The sequence below is a fragment of the Rhinichthys klamathensis genome, unplaced genomic scaffold, assembly GCF_029890125.1.
Source record: "Rhinichthys klamathensis goyatoka isolate OS25496 unplaced genomic scaffold, OSU_Roscu_1.1 h1tg000150l_1, whole genome shotgun sequence".
Lineage (NCBI taxonomy): Eukaryota > Metazoa > Chordata > Actinopteri > Cypriniformes > Leuciscidae > Rhinichthys > Rhinichthys klamathensis.
In genome coordinates this window covers 2,535,181-2,548,195 of record NW_026606685.1, presented here as the reverse complement: position 1 = coordinate 2,548,195, position 13,015 = coordinate 2,535,181, and positions in this window count along the sequence as shown.

Sequence of the window (13,015 nt, the reverse complement as noted above, 5' to 3'; positions counted from 1 at the left end):
GTCGTACCACCCGGTCAGGTGACCCATATTAAGTGTGAAGTTTCAGTTAGCTTGGAATGCTCTGAGCCAGTAGTACTGTTTGAGTCCAGTGAGGGGGGTACATTGTTAACTGAACTAGACGTTGGAGAAGGTCTAATGGAGTTAGAGGGAACAGACCGGCGGCCCTATGTTAGGATACCCCTGGGAAACCCTACTGCTTGTGAAGTCACTATCAGACGGCATACACCTCTAGGAAGTATTCAGCCAATATCAAGCATCATTGAAACGGAGCAGCAAGACCTGGTAAACAGAGGTGACTTACCAGTGAGCCGTGTAGAGGAAACAGGTTCCCAAGAACATGAGGACGTCCACAGGGCAGACAGCTTGTGGCATCCACCGGTCGATGTAAGCCATCTCGAAGAAGAACAGCAAAAATTAGTCAAAGACATGCTTTACCAAGAATCCAATGTGTTTGCTCGTGGAGATGATGATATTGGGTGCATCCCAAGCTTACAGATGACGATTAACCTGAAGGACGACATCCCTGTTCAGCGAGCTTATGCCTCCATCCCTAAACCTCTATATAAGGAGGTGAAGGAATACGTTCAGGACTTACTAGCTCGTGGTTGGGTGGTCAAGTCGAAGTCTCCATATGCAGCCCCGGTGGTGTGCGTTCGGAAGAAAGATGGCACGCTGAGACTGTGCATAGACTACAGATTGTTAAACCAGAAGACAGTCCCAGACCGACATCCACTTCCTCGGATCCAGGACCTCATTGACACCCTGGGAGGCTACCGATGGTTTTCAATCCTGGATCAGGGAAAGGCCTACCATCAGGGATTCATGGCGGAGGGATATCGGCACCTTACGGCATTCACAACCCCTTGGGGGTTATATGAGTGGGTGCGCATACCCTTCGGATTGGCTAATGCACCAGCGGCATTCCAGAGGAGTATGGAGGGGATGCTGGACTCGCTGAGAGACGAATTATGTATCCCGTATCTCGACGACATCCTTTGCTATGGAAAAACGTTCAGTGACCATGTTCAGGGGCTAAGGAGAGTTCTCAGAGTGCTGCGGCATCATGGAGTAAAGTTGAGGCCGGCAAAATGCGAGCTCTTCAAGAGAGAAGTCAGGTATGTGGGGAGACTAGTTTCGGAGGATGGTGTCCGCATCGACCCAAAAGATCTAGAAGCTGTCCTCTCCCTGAAGGATCAGAAGCCCACTACTGTCGGGGAGTTGCGGCGATTGTTGGGGTTCCTTAGTTACTACCGCACCTTCATCCAGGACTTTTCACGTATCGCCAAGCCACTGTACGAACTCCTCCAGTCTCAGGGATCAGTAGAATCTGAGGGGCAGAATAAGTCTGGTAAAACCGAGAAAAGAGGAAACCAGTTACCATCCCGTGCGAAAGTAGAGTGGTTGAGTGTGCACCAAGGTGTGTTGGAGAGACTCATTGGGGCTCTAACAACCCCCCCTGTACTTGCTTATCCGAACTTTGAACTCCCGTTTGTGCTCCATACAGACGCGTCCGAACAGGGACTCGGGGCTGTGCTGTACCAGCAGCAAGAGGGCAGACTCAGAGTTATTGGCTATGGCTCCAGAACGCTGACTCCTGCAGAGAGAGGTTATAGACTCCACTCCGGAAAGCTTGAGTTCCTGGCACTTAAATGGGCTATCTGTGAGAAGTTCCGCGATTATTTGTTCTATGCGCCCTACTTTACGGTCTTCACAGACAACAACCCGTTGACGTATGTCCTCAGAACGGCCAAGCTCAACGCTGTTGGACATAGGTGGGTTGGAGAATTAGCGGACTTCAGATTTGACATTCACTACAGACCAGGCAAAATGAATGCGGATGCAGACATGCTCTCTCGTTGTCCCCTCGATATCAATGAGTTTATGACCGCCTGTACCGAAGTTCTCGCAGAGGAGGTGGTCCGGGCTACATGGGAAGGAAGTCGGGCTGACCAAGAGAATGAAGTTGCCTGGGTTGCGGCCCTCAATGCACGTCAAGAGGATGCAGAGTGTCAGTTTGGAGAGAATCTCACTACACTTGACCGCTCCGAGTTGAAAGCTGCCCAGAGGGAAGATCCTGTTGTTGGGAAGGTGATAGAGTTAAAGGAGAGTGGTGGAGAACTGACATCTGAAATGACGAAAACTGCAAAAGGAGGCCTGAAGAGACTGCTGTATGAGTGGAGAAAACTGGATCTTGAAGAGGACCTGCTCTATCGTAAGACCAATCACAGATCTCAGCTTGTTCTTCCTTCTAAGTTTAAGCAGTCGGCCTTGAAACAGTTACACAACGACATGGGTCATGTAGGGACGGAGCGAGTTCTAGACTTGGCAAGGAGTAGATTTTACTGGCCTTTTATGAAAAAGGAGATCGAGCACTATGTCACCCAGCAGTGCCGATGTGTGAAGCAGAAAAAACCTGTGGTGAAGATCAGAGCACCCATGGGAAGTCTTACCTCAAGTTGTCCACTGGATTTGGTGTCCATCGATTATCTGCACCTGGAGCGGAGTCGGGGCGGATATGAATATATTCTGGTGGTGGTGGACCATTTCACCAGATTTGCCCAGGCGTATCCAACAAGAGACAAGTCTGGAAGGACGGCGGCTGAGAGGATATTTAATGATTATATCCCAAGATTTGGCTATCCTTGCCGGCTCCATCACGACCAAGGTCGTGAATTCGAGAACCATCTCTTTGCGACCTTGCAGCGGTTAACAGGTGTCAGTAACTCCAGAACGACACCTTATCACCCCCAAGCAAACCCAGCGGAACGTTTCAATCGTACTTTGTTACAAATGTTGAGGACGCTGGAAGAGAAGGAAAAGGATAGATGGAAAGACCACCTCCCGAAGGTAGTGCACGCTTATAATTGCACTAAGCATGAAGCGACGGGGTTCTCTCCATTCTTCCTCCTGTATGGACGTCATCCTCGCTTGCCCGTTGACTTGTTGTTTGGTCTAAGATCGGAGGATGACCAATACTCACCACGAGATTATGCAGAGAAGTGGGCACAACGGATGGCTGATGCATATAAAGTAGCTTCAGACAACAGTAAACAAGCGAGCGCACGGAACAAGAAATACTATGACCAGCACCTTCGGGGTGTCGTGCTGCAACCAGGAGATCGGGTTCTGGTTCGTAACCTAAGTGAACGGGGCGGGCCTGGAAAGTTAAGATCATACTGGGAGAGAACAGTGCACGTGGTCAAAGAAAGAATAGGGGACGGACCGGTCTATCAAGTGTACCCGGAGTCCAGTGGAGGCCAAAATCCAGCCATGACACGTACCTTGCATCGGAACCTGCTTCACCTGGTTAATGACCTACCAGTAGAGCCGCCACCTCCAGGAGCTGATGAGTCAGGTAGACCTAAGGGAAGGAAACCAAGGTTGTCAAAATCAGCAAGAGAGCCTGAAGAAGCTAATTCGAGTGATTCATGTTCGGATGACAGTGATGCACCGAGAGCTTACTACTGGTTGCGCTCCTCTGAGCAGCAGAGATCTAAGCAGGGAAGGACTGTCCCTGACACTCACGAAAGGAGAGATTGGAGACGGAGAAATAGTGAGGATGGACCTGCGAGGCATGGAGAGATTACTCTAGGAGTAGAGGAAGAATACTTACCTGAAACAGTGGTAACTCACTTATTGACTGACTTAACTGCTGCACCAGAATTTGAGAGGATGAATCCTGAGCTGGGAGAGATAATACCTGTGGAGAAAGAAAGACAAAGGGTTAGTCCAATGGGAAAAGACGCAGGAGATGGATATGTGAGGAGATCAAGCAGAGAGAGAAAACCCACACGGGTCTTTACTTACCCCTCATTGGGTCAGCCCAATTATGAACTGCCTACGGAGATAGGGGCTGCACAGTTAATCCAGACACAGCAGTTACCGTATTACTCTGGGGTACAGGGGCCAGTATGTGCGACTTGTGCTCAGGTCCCACCTACATTTGCTTATCAGATAGGATCCTATCCTACCTTATTACCTTATGCTGCCTTTAGTGGATACTAGATAATTAGTACTTAAAAGAAAACAGGGTTAAGATTCACACACATGAATGTAAACAATGAACACATATATACTACACAATCTTGAAACTGGTTACAATGTTAGAAGGTTTGTGTTATAGAGTTAACGGTTTATAAGAGTGAAAGGGTCAGTGTTGTTTGGAGCCATTTCTTTTGTCGGGGAGAGTGTGACACCCTGAATGTATTGTCACAGGAATAATTATATTTTTTCTGTATGTATTTTATTTTATTTTATTGTGTTTATGATATTGTTTCAGTTACTTTTGCTTCAATTATTATGGTGAATTTGTGATGAGTGATACTCACAGTGGACAGTAGGTGGAGACAGTGTGCTGATCGGGGACTATGTGAGTAACTGAGTCGCGGGGAAGAAGCCGCCATTACAGAGCGACTCAGACTGCAGATAACAGCACAACTTTGTCTGTCTCCTTGTTTTATTAAACAGGTGGGTGAAATCAATCACCAAGGACATAAAAAAACATGATGTAATATGTTGAGACCGTGTATTCATTGTTTTGAGAGGGTTATATATTTCCTGGGTAAAGATAAGATGTTAATTAGAGACCGTGTTTTGTTTATGAAAGTTAAGTTTCACTCGCGGCCGTCCCGCGTTAGGCCTGGTATTAATATTGTCTAATATAAATGGTTAAAGGCTCCAGCACACTGAAAACCCAAACTAATGGGATGTTTATGTTGTTTAGAGCATTAAAAGAGATGTGTAAAGAAATCGCCAAGGGTTATAAGACAGAAGTATGTATTTGTAGATACATATATTTGTAATATTAACTGTTGAATGTTATATATCTTTGCATACTATATTATAGGGTTTACTGTTGATATTTGAATGTTTAATGATCTTTCAATTTAGTTTATCTGCTGTACTCTACTGTAATTCAGTACTGTAATTCAGTTTAAATGTTTTGCTCATCTATCTTAGTTACACAGTATTTAGTAGGACATATTTGCACAGACAACAGAGACTGTAACATGGTGTTGTATGTTTTAAGGGAGAGAGTATTGAGTTATTGGGGGAAAATTACTATTTGAGTATAAAAAGAAAGACACTACAAGTGTGATGCAACCTGTTTATTGGTATATTGTTTGATATAGTCACATATAAGGTGACAAGACATTGTGACATATATATTTGTACAAGATTTAGACATTACTTTGTCATTATTGTAATAAAGCCATTACAGAGCGACTCAGACTGCAGATAACAGCACAACTTTGTCTGTCTCCTTGTTTTATTAAACAGAAATAATTTACTGCAGCAACGCCAGTCGGACGACGGGCATGCTACATTGGTACAAAATTTTTTCAAACCGTGAGCTCATATTGACATTGATAATGCCATGTTTAATTACCAAGTTGATTCTTGCACAAATATTTAACTTGGCATTCGATTATTATTTCATGCATGAAATATACTGAAGAGAAACAATGACCATCAGCTTCAGGCGAAGCAGAAAGAGTAAATGGCAAAGGGCCAGGAATTAGACAGTCTTGCCATACATCATAATTAATTTTCATATTATAATAAATAATTCCATTTGTTTGGCTCCTGAATTCCTAGACATCGTTCATAATTGTGTAATTATGTGAGGGCCATTGTTGGAATGGTTATACAACATAGCATAGTCTGAATGTGTTGTGTAATTGTGTCTCATCTGATACACTGACACCTAAAAATTGCCACATTAGACCCAGCAGAGGCACAACTCGAGACAATGAAACAAGCCCTTCACCCCACGCCAGTCACAAATCCATCTCACCCTTGGTTGCCAAGTCTCGGGTTGTCCCGTGGAATTGGGCTACTTTTAAACTTTTTTTAAAAGTAAAAAAATGTTGTTGTTTTTTTACCCTCTCCCCCCTTTAAAATGTTTGACATATTGCTTTTGCTCCTCAGGACAGTGGGTCCAAGTCCAGATTAACGCTGAACCACCAGACCTCTTAAACCAATGGACACTGTTGGACTGGGGTCGAAGATAACATTTGACCTACTGAGTGTGGCATTTTACACAACCGTGGGTTTTGAAACATGACTTCTTATTATTGGTGTTATATTGTGTTGTGCTGATGCATACTTTTGTGAGTGTTTTGAGTATGCTTTAATAATGTGCAGTTCTCAACTCTGCAGAATTGACAGACATTTATTGAATACTTGATTCTGATTGGCCAGTAGGCCTGTATCACGTTCACTTACACACTACTGTTCAAAAGTTTATGGTTGGTAAGATTTTTAAAATATTTTTCAAAGTAATCTCTTATGCCACCTGGGATGCATTTATAGATTAAAAAAATACAGTAAAAACAGTAATATTGTGAAATATTATTACACCGTGTCCTAACCAGACGTGATGCGATAAGATTCCAGCGACAAATAATTTGTCTGTCCACACCATAGACTGGAAAAAAAGGTCCACACTAGACCTGTCTATATGCACTAGACGCGACTGCGAGATGCGTCAAAATCAATCAAAACCCACAGCCAATCAGAACAGCGTGTGGGCGGAGTCTCGCGGCAAGTGCACAGCACCAGAGAGTAATCTTGACGGCAGTCACGGCACTCGCAAGAAAATGGATAGGTAGGCTACATAATCAAATTCACAATATTACACCATTTAAACATTATTCAATAGGCTACTAAGTTACTAAAACAATCGTTGTCAAAGAATACACTTGTTTGTTCACAGTTTGAACGTTTTTTTCTTTTCATTTGTTTAATTTCAAGATCTGAGGTGAATTATCCATTGTTGCTTTTACAGCTACAAAGCTGGAGCACTAAATGATATTCAAAGTCACATTACACGCTTTTAACATTAAATAAAGCACATAAACAGTACCTGAGATTATCATTGCCACACTTTGTGTTTGTTGTTCCAGCCGCGACGTCGCAGAAAAATAGAAACTGTTCCTTATCAGAATCGTCGCGTGTCGCCGCCGCGGCTGTTTGGGACAAAAACTGATTAAAGGGCCCCTATTATGCTATTTTAAAGGGGTCATATAATGCCATTTTTGTACAAGCTAATATGATTCTTTAGGGTCTAAATTAAAAGTTTGTAATATACTTTAATTAAAAATTCTCATTAGTATTGTAAGAAAACACTTATTTTACCTGGTCAAAAACAGCTCTGTTTTCAGCACGCCGTTTCAGTGCATATGACTTTAAATGATAATGAGCTGCGCTCACCCTGCCCCTCTGTTCTGTGCATACACCGTTTGTAACACAATAACCATAACGCGTTGGTGAGTATAAACGTGGAATTATGAATTATATTGAGAACGTCATACATAGAAAACATGCCGTAATGTACCCTGACTGAGTGTAAACCTTAGACGCATTCATTGTGAAGCGTGCAGCTAGCGATTTGCAAAGATTAATATATTAATATAAAGTTTAATAAAACGTTTCACTCACTTCCGTTCTTCTGGAGGTTCAGCAGGAACACGAATATCTGGTACCGATCCTTTTTAGCAAAGCTTCTTAGCAAATCCAGCTTTATACTGACCCTCGTTTATAAAGCAGTCTGGTGTGTGAAATGATTCGCGCAAACATGAAAGCATTGACGTTGCTCGTGTGGAATATTCCCTTCTATTCTGTCCTCTGCATGCGTGTGCGTTGGGCATGCATATACAGATAGTTAAACACTATATAACGTGATGAAGAGGCTTCAATGACCACTCAGAGGATGTCAATTATCTTCTTTACTTGAGTGCAATCATGTTGTTTCTCTCAATGTTACATTATTTTGTGAAACTGAAAAGAAATACAAAAATGCTTATTTAAATATAAATAACCAAAATACAATTACTACTTACACAATATTTACATTAACATCGTTAAATCACAGTAATTGTTACGAGATCACATGGCGATCTTTTGAAATGTCCGTACAAAGCACGTGGAACCGCTAACGTGCGTCTAATATACCCATCTTAATAAGATACAGACACAAAGAATATAACATTACAATTATATGAAATAAACTTACAAGCAAAGCTTCTCTGGGGCTTTACACAACAACACTGGAATCCGGAGTAAACAGCACGCGATTTCTCTGCTGCGCAGAACTGGAAAATGGCTACTGAGGTTTGCGTGATTGTCGCTATGAAGCATAACAAATAAAGTTTTCTCAATGGTAGTTTAACTAAAACTATAGCAAACAGCGCCATCTAGTGGGGAAGAATGGCTAACTTTAGACATGACATAATACTCCCCGTCTGGTATTAAGCATAATGCCACTCTTGAATTCTCAACAAGTGAATACGTATTCACAGGCTAACTTAACACATAAGCAAAATAACCTCTGTAATAGGCCTTAAGAACGTCTTAGCAGTACCACTCTTAGTGACTTTCAGTTCCAGTTTTCTGACTCTGCCATCTGAACCAGAGATGGCTTTGGTGACCAGAGCCATTGGCCATTCGTTCCTTTTTACCTGATCATCTTTCATGAGGACCAGGTCTCCTTCTTTGATATTAGGCTTGTTGTCTTGCCATTTCTTGCGCAATTGAAGGGATGCAAGGTATTCTCGCCTCCACCTTTCCCAGAATATGCTTGCAAGATACCGCACTCTTTTCCACTGTTTTCGATATAGATCAGCGCCTTCAAAAGGTCCTGGAGGTGCGTATGGGGTACACACCTTTTGGGTGAGGATCATTGCTGGAGTGAGGAGAAAGGGCGACTCGGGGTCAGTTGAAATGGATACGAGAGGTCTTGCATTGATCACAGCACACACTTCGGCCATTAGAGTTGACAGCATTTCATGAGTCAGATGTGAGGAGCTGATTTGAGGAAGCATGGAGTCTAAGATCCGCCTTGAAAGTCCGATCATCCGCTCCCATGCTCCTCCCATGTGAGATGAATGAGGTGGGTTAAAGATCCATTTGCAACCCTCTTCACTGAGGTATTTGGTCGCGCTTGAATCTTTGGTCGAAACCACAAGCGCATTCAGCTCTCTGCATGCTCCTTGGAAATTAGTACCACAGTCGGATCGTATGATCTTTGCAGGGCCTCGTATGGCGAAGAAGCGGCGAAGTGCATTAATGAAACTTGATGTGTCCATTGACTCTATCACTTCGATATGAATGGCTCGCACGGATAAACATGGGAATATTACAGCCCATCTTTTACTGTAGGCCTGACCTCCCCGGGTACGACGAGCTGATACATTCCAAGGGCCAAACACGTCCAAGCCGACATTAGTAAAGGGTGGTTCTGTGCTGATGCGGTCAGAAGGGAGATCTGCCATTTTTTGTTCAGCTGTTTTACCTCTCTGTTTGCAGCAAGTGACACACTTGCGGAGGACACCGTTGATCTGTCTCTTTGCTCCAACTATCCAGAATCCTGCAGTGCGGATTGCTCCTTCTGTAAATATTCGCCCTTGATGATTTACTTTCTCATGGTGATGATTTGTTAGGAGGGTTGCTATGTAACTATGGCCAGGTATGATGAGAGGGTGTTTCTCTCTGCTGAGGAGTGTGGACTGTTCTAGTCTGCCTCCAATTCTTAGGAGTCCGTCCTCCAGGACAGGGTTAAGCCTCTTGAGAGAACTCTGCTTGGAAATGTCTCTCTCATTCTCCAGACAAGTGATTTCTGCTTTATAAGCCTCTCGTTGTGCACACCTGATGATGACGTTTTCAGCTTGACTCAGCAACTCGGGCATGTACGAACTTTTGCAGTGGTGCCAGCCGTAACACGACTTTTCTTTGTTTCTGAAAGACTGGGCGATGTGAATAAGAGAAGCTACAGCTCTTCTTAAGGATCTCCAAGATGAAAATCTTTCAAAGCGGTGAGAACTAAGACCAGAAGTACGGTTTAAGCAGGTGGTGACGTGTGCTCGCACTTCCACGTCTGTCTCTGGGTCGATAAGATTATAAGGAGCTTCATTCACAGGAGTGGGTGCAGGATGCTGCAGAAATGTAGGACCGGTGAGCCAGTTTGTTTCAGTTAGACGGCATGCAGGAACTGGTCTAGTAGCAACATCTGCAGGGTTTTGTGAGGTTGGAATGTAAAGCCACTGTTCTGGGTGAGTGAATTTTCGAATTCTTTGAACTCTGTTACTGACGTACACGTAAAAGCGTCGGGTCTCATTGCAGATATACCCCAATACAACTTTGCTGTCTGTATAAAACAGTAGGGTGTCTGGTTTGATGTCTAGTTCCTGGACGATTTGTTCAGCTATTTCGACTGCAAGGACGGCCGCGCACAGTTCAAGTCTGGGAACCGTATGTCCAGTCTGTGGGGCTAGCTTGGCTTTTCCCATAATGAATCCAACTTGACACATTCCATCATGATCCGTTATTTTCAAGTATGCGACAGCGGATATGTTCTGAACAGATGCGTCTGAGAAGATGTGAATCTCCTTTTTTACTGATTGGGAAATGGACATTACAGTGTAAGCTCTGGGAATTTTGAGCTGCTCTAAGTCCTGCAACGAGTCTTTCCAGCGGTTCCATTCCGTTTCCTTTTCAGCTGCGAGGGGGCAATCCCAGTCCGACTTTCCATTCGAGAGTTCACGGAGTAGCAGTTTCCCTTGGATTGTGATTGGCGCTACCATGCCGAGAGGGTCAAACAAGCTGTTTACAGTCGCCAGGACTCCTCTGCGTGTGAATGGCTTGTCACTGAGGTTGACGTGGAATGTAAACGTATCCTTCTGAAGGTCCCAACTCAAGCCAAGACTGCGCTGTAGAGGAGGTGAATCAGTGTCTAGATTCAAATGTTTTAAGTCTTTAGCATAGTCAGCTGGAGAGAATGCGTGCATCACAGCTGGGCTATTGGATGCTATTTTGTGGAGTCTTAAGTTAGAGATAGCGAGCATGTCTTTGGTAGCCTTAAGCAAACTGATAGCATCGTTGATGGAGGGAAATGACTTGAGTCCGTCATCAACATAGAAATCCCTTTCAATGAAATGTCTCGCATCAGCACCGAACTCCGCTTCCGCATACAAGGCAGCACGTCTAAGGCCATAAATGGCAACGGCTGGGGAGGGGCTGTTGCCGAAGACGTGGACTTTCATGCGGTATTCTACCATGCTTTGGGAGATGTCGTTGTTCTTGAACCACAGAAAGCGGAGGAAGTTCCTATGATCCTCTCTGACGATGAAACTGTGGAACATTTGCTCTATGTCCGCAGTGATGGCTATTGGCTCGTGCCTAAATCGTAGTAGGACTCCTAGCAGGCTGTTGTTTAAATCCGGGCCTGTTAGCAGCACGTCGTTCAAAGACACGCCATAGAACTGGGCGCTGGAGTCGAACACCACCCGAATTTGACCAGGCTTGCGTGGATGATACACACCGAAGGAGGGCAAGTACCAGCACTCCTCCCCTGGGTTCACAGGAGGAGCTGGCTCGGCATGATTGTTATCAAAGACCTTCTGCATAAACTCTACGAAGTGTTCTCTCATCTCAGGTTTCTTACGTAGTGTGCGACAGAGAGAGTTCAAACGGCTCAGGGCTTGCTCTCGGTTGTTTGGAAGCCGTTGTCTACGTGCACGAAAGGGAAGGGGTGCTACCCAGCTGTTAGCGTCATCCATGAACATTTCTTTGTCCATTAACTGAATGAACTGCCTATCCTCAATTGAAGGGGCTATTTTTTCATCATCCTCCGTTCTTTCAAAGACTGAGGTGGCCGGAGGGCTGGGAGCAAATTGGGGCAGGTGAGAGGCTTTAACACTTGGCTGTGCAGTTAATTTCTCCTTGAGGTAGAGTTTATTGGGACATGGACGAAAGTAAGATGGACGCCCGTCTTCTAGAATGTTTGTGCGGTAAACACTAACAGTTGAAGGCTTGTGAGCAGCACCAAGACACACCTCACCAACCACAACCCAGCCTAGGTCCAGTCTTTGAGCATAGGGAGCATTTTGTGGCCCATTGCGTTGCTCTCTTACCTTGTGGACTTGGAGGATATCACGTCCAAGAAGGAGAAGTATTTGAGCATTTGGATCTAGAGGAGGGATGAGATGAGCAATAGATTTGAGATGTGAGTGGTGTTTTGCTACTTCAGGAGTGGGTATCTCTGACCTGTCTTCGGGCATGTAGTCGCACTCAATGAGCGTAGGCAGTGGGACTGAAAGACTGCCATCTAGAGGATGTGCGATGAAGTCCATAGCCCGCCTCCCAGACATTTCTGTGACTCCGGCGCATGTGCGCAGAGTGTAGGGATATTCTGTGCTCTTGAGATTGAAGAAGTCAAAAAATTCAGCTCTGGCAAGTGAGCGATTACTTTGATCGTCAAGAATAGCATAGACGTTCAGTGACTTGTCTGGCTTTCCCTTAGGGTGAACTTTGATGAGACAGATTTTCGAACAGGACTGTGAACTATTAGTATCCCCACAGACCTCTGTGCATTTAGAGTTAATGGAAGGGTTTGCACTTTCTCTCTCCCCGCCATGCTCTGTGTTGGGTGCTTTTAGTATCCATGGAGCTGGTCCAGGATGAAGAGCTGTGACATGTTTGTTGCTGCCACACTCTGTGCACTGTATGACAACTTCACAGTCTTTGGCCACATGCTCATTCGAAGAACAACATCTGAAGCAGATATTATGCTCCTTCAAAAACATTTTCCGTTCCTCAATGTTCTTAGCTCTAAAGGCTCTGCACCGTTTGAAAGGATGGGGTTTTTTGTGGATGGGGCATTGTTTGTTAATATCAGGCTTACTGTTCGGCGAATCGGAAGAGCTGGTTGTTTGTGCAATCTCAGTTTTGTGAGTAGAGATGAAGCTTTTCAGTGGTCCACCTCTTCTTACTGAGTTTTCAGGCTTTACAGGGGCAGTTGAAGATAAGTGGAATGCAAAACTTGGGTCGTTGCGCATATAGGACTCCTTCATTGCTTCATTGACACTCAGAGGATGTCAATTATCTTCTTTACTTGAGTGCAATCATGTTGTTTCTCTCAATGTTACATTATTTTGTGAAACTGAAAAGAAATACAAAAATGCTTATTTAAATATAAATAACCAAAATACAATTACTACTTACACAATATTTACAT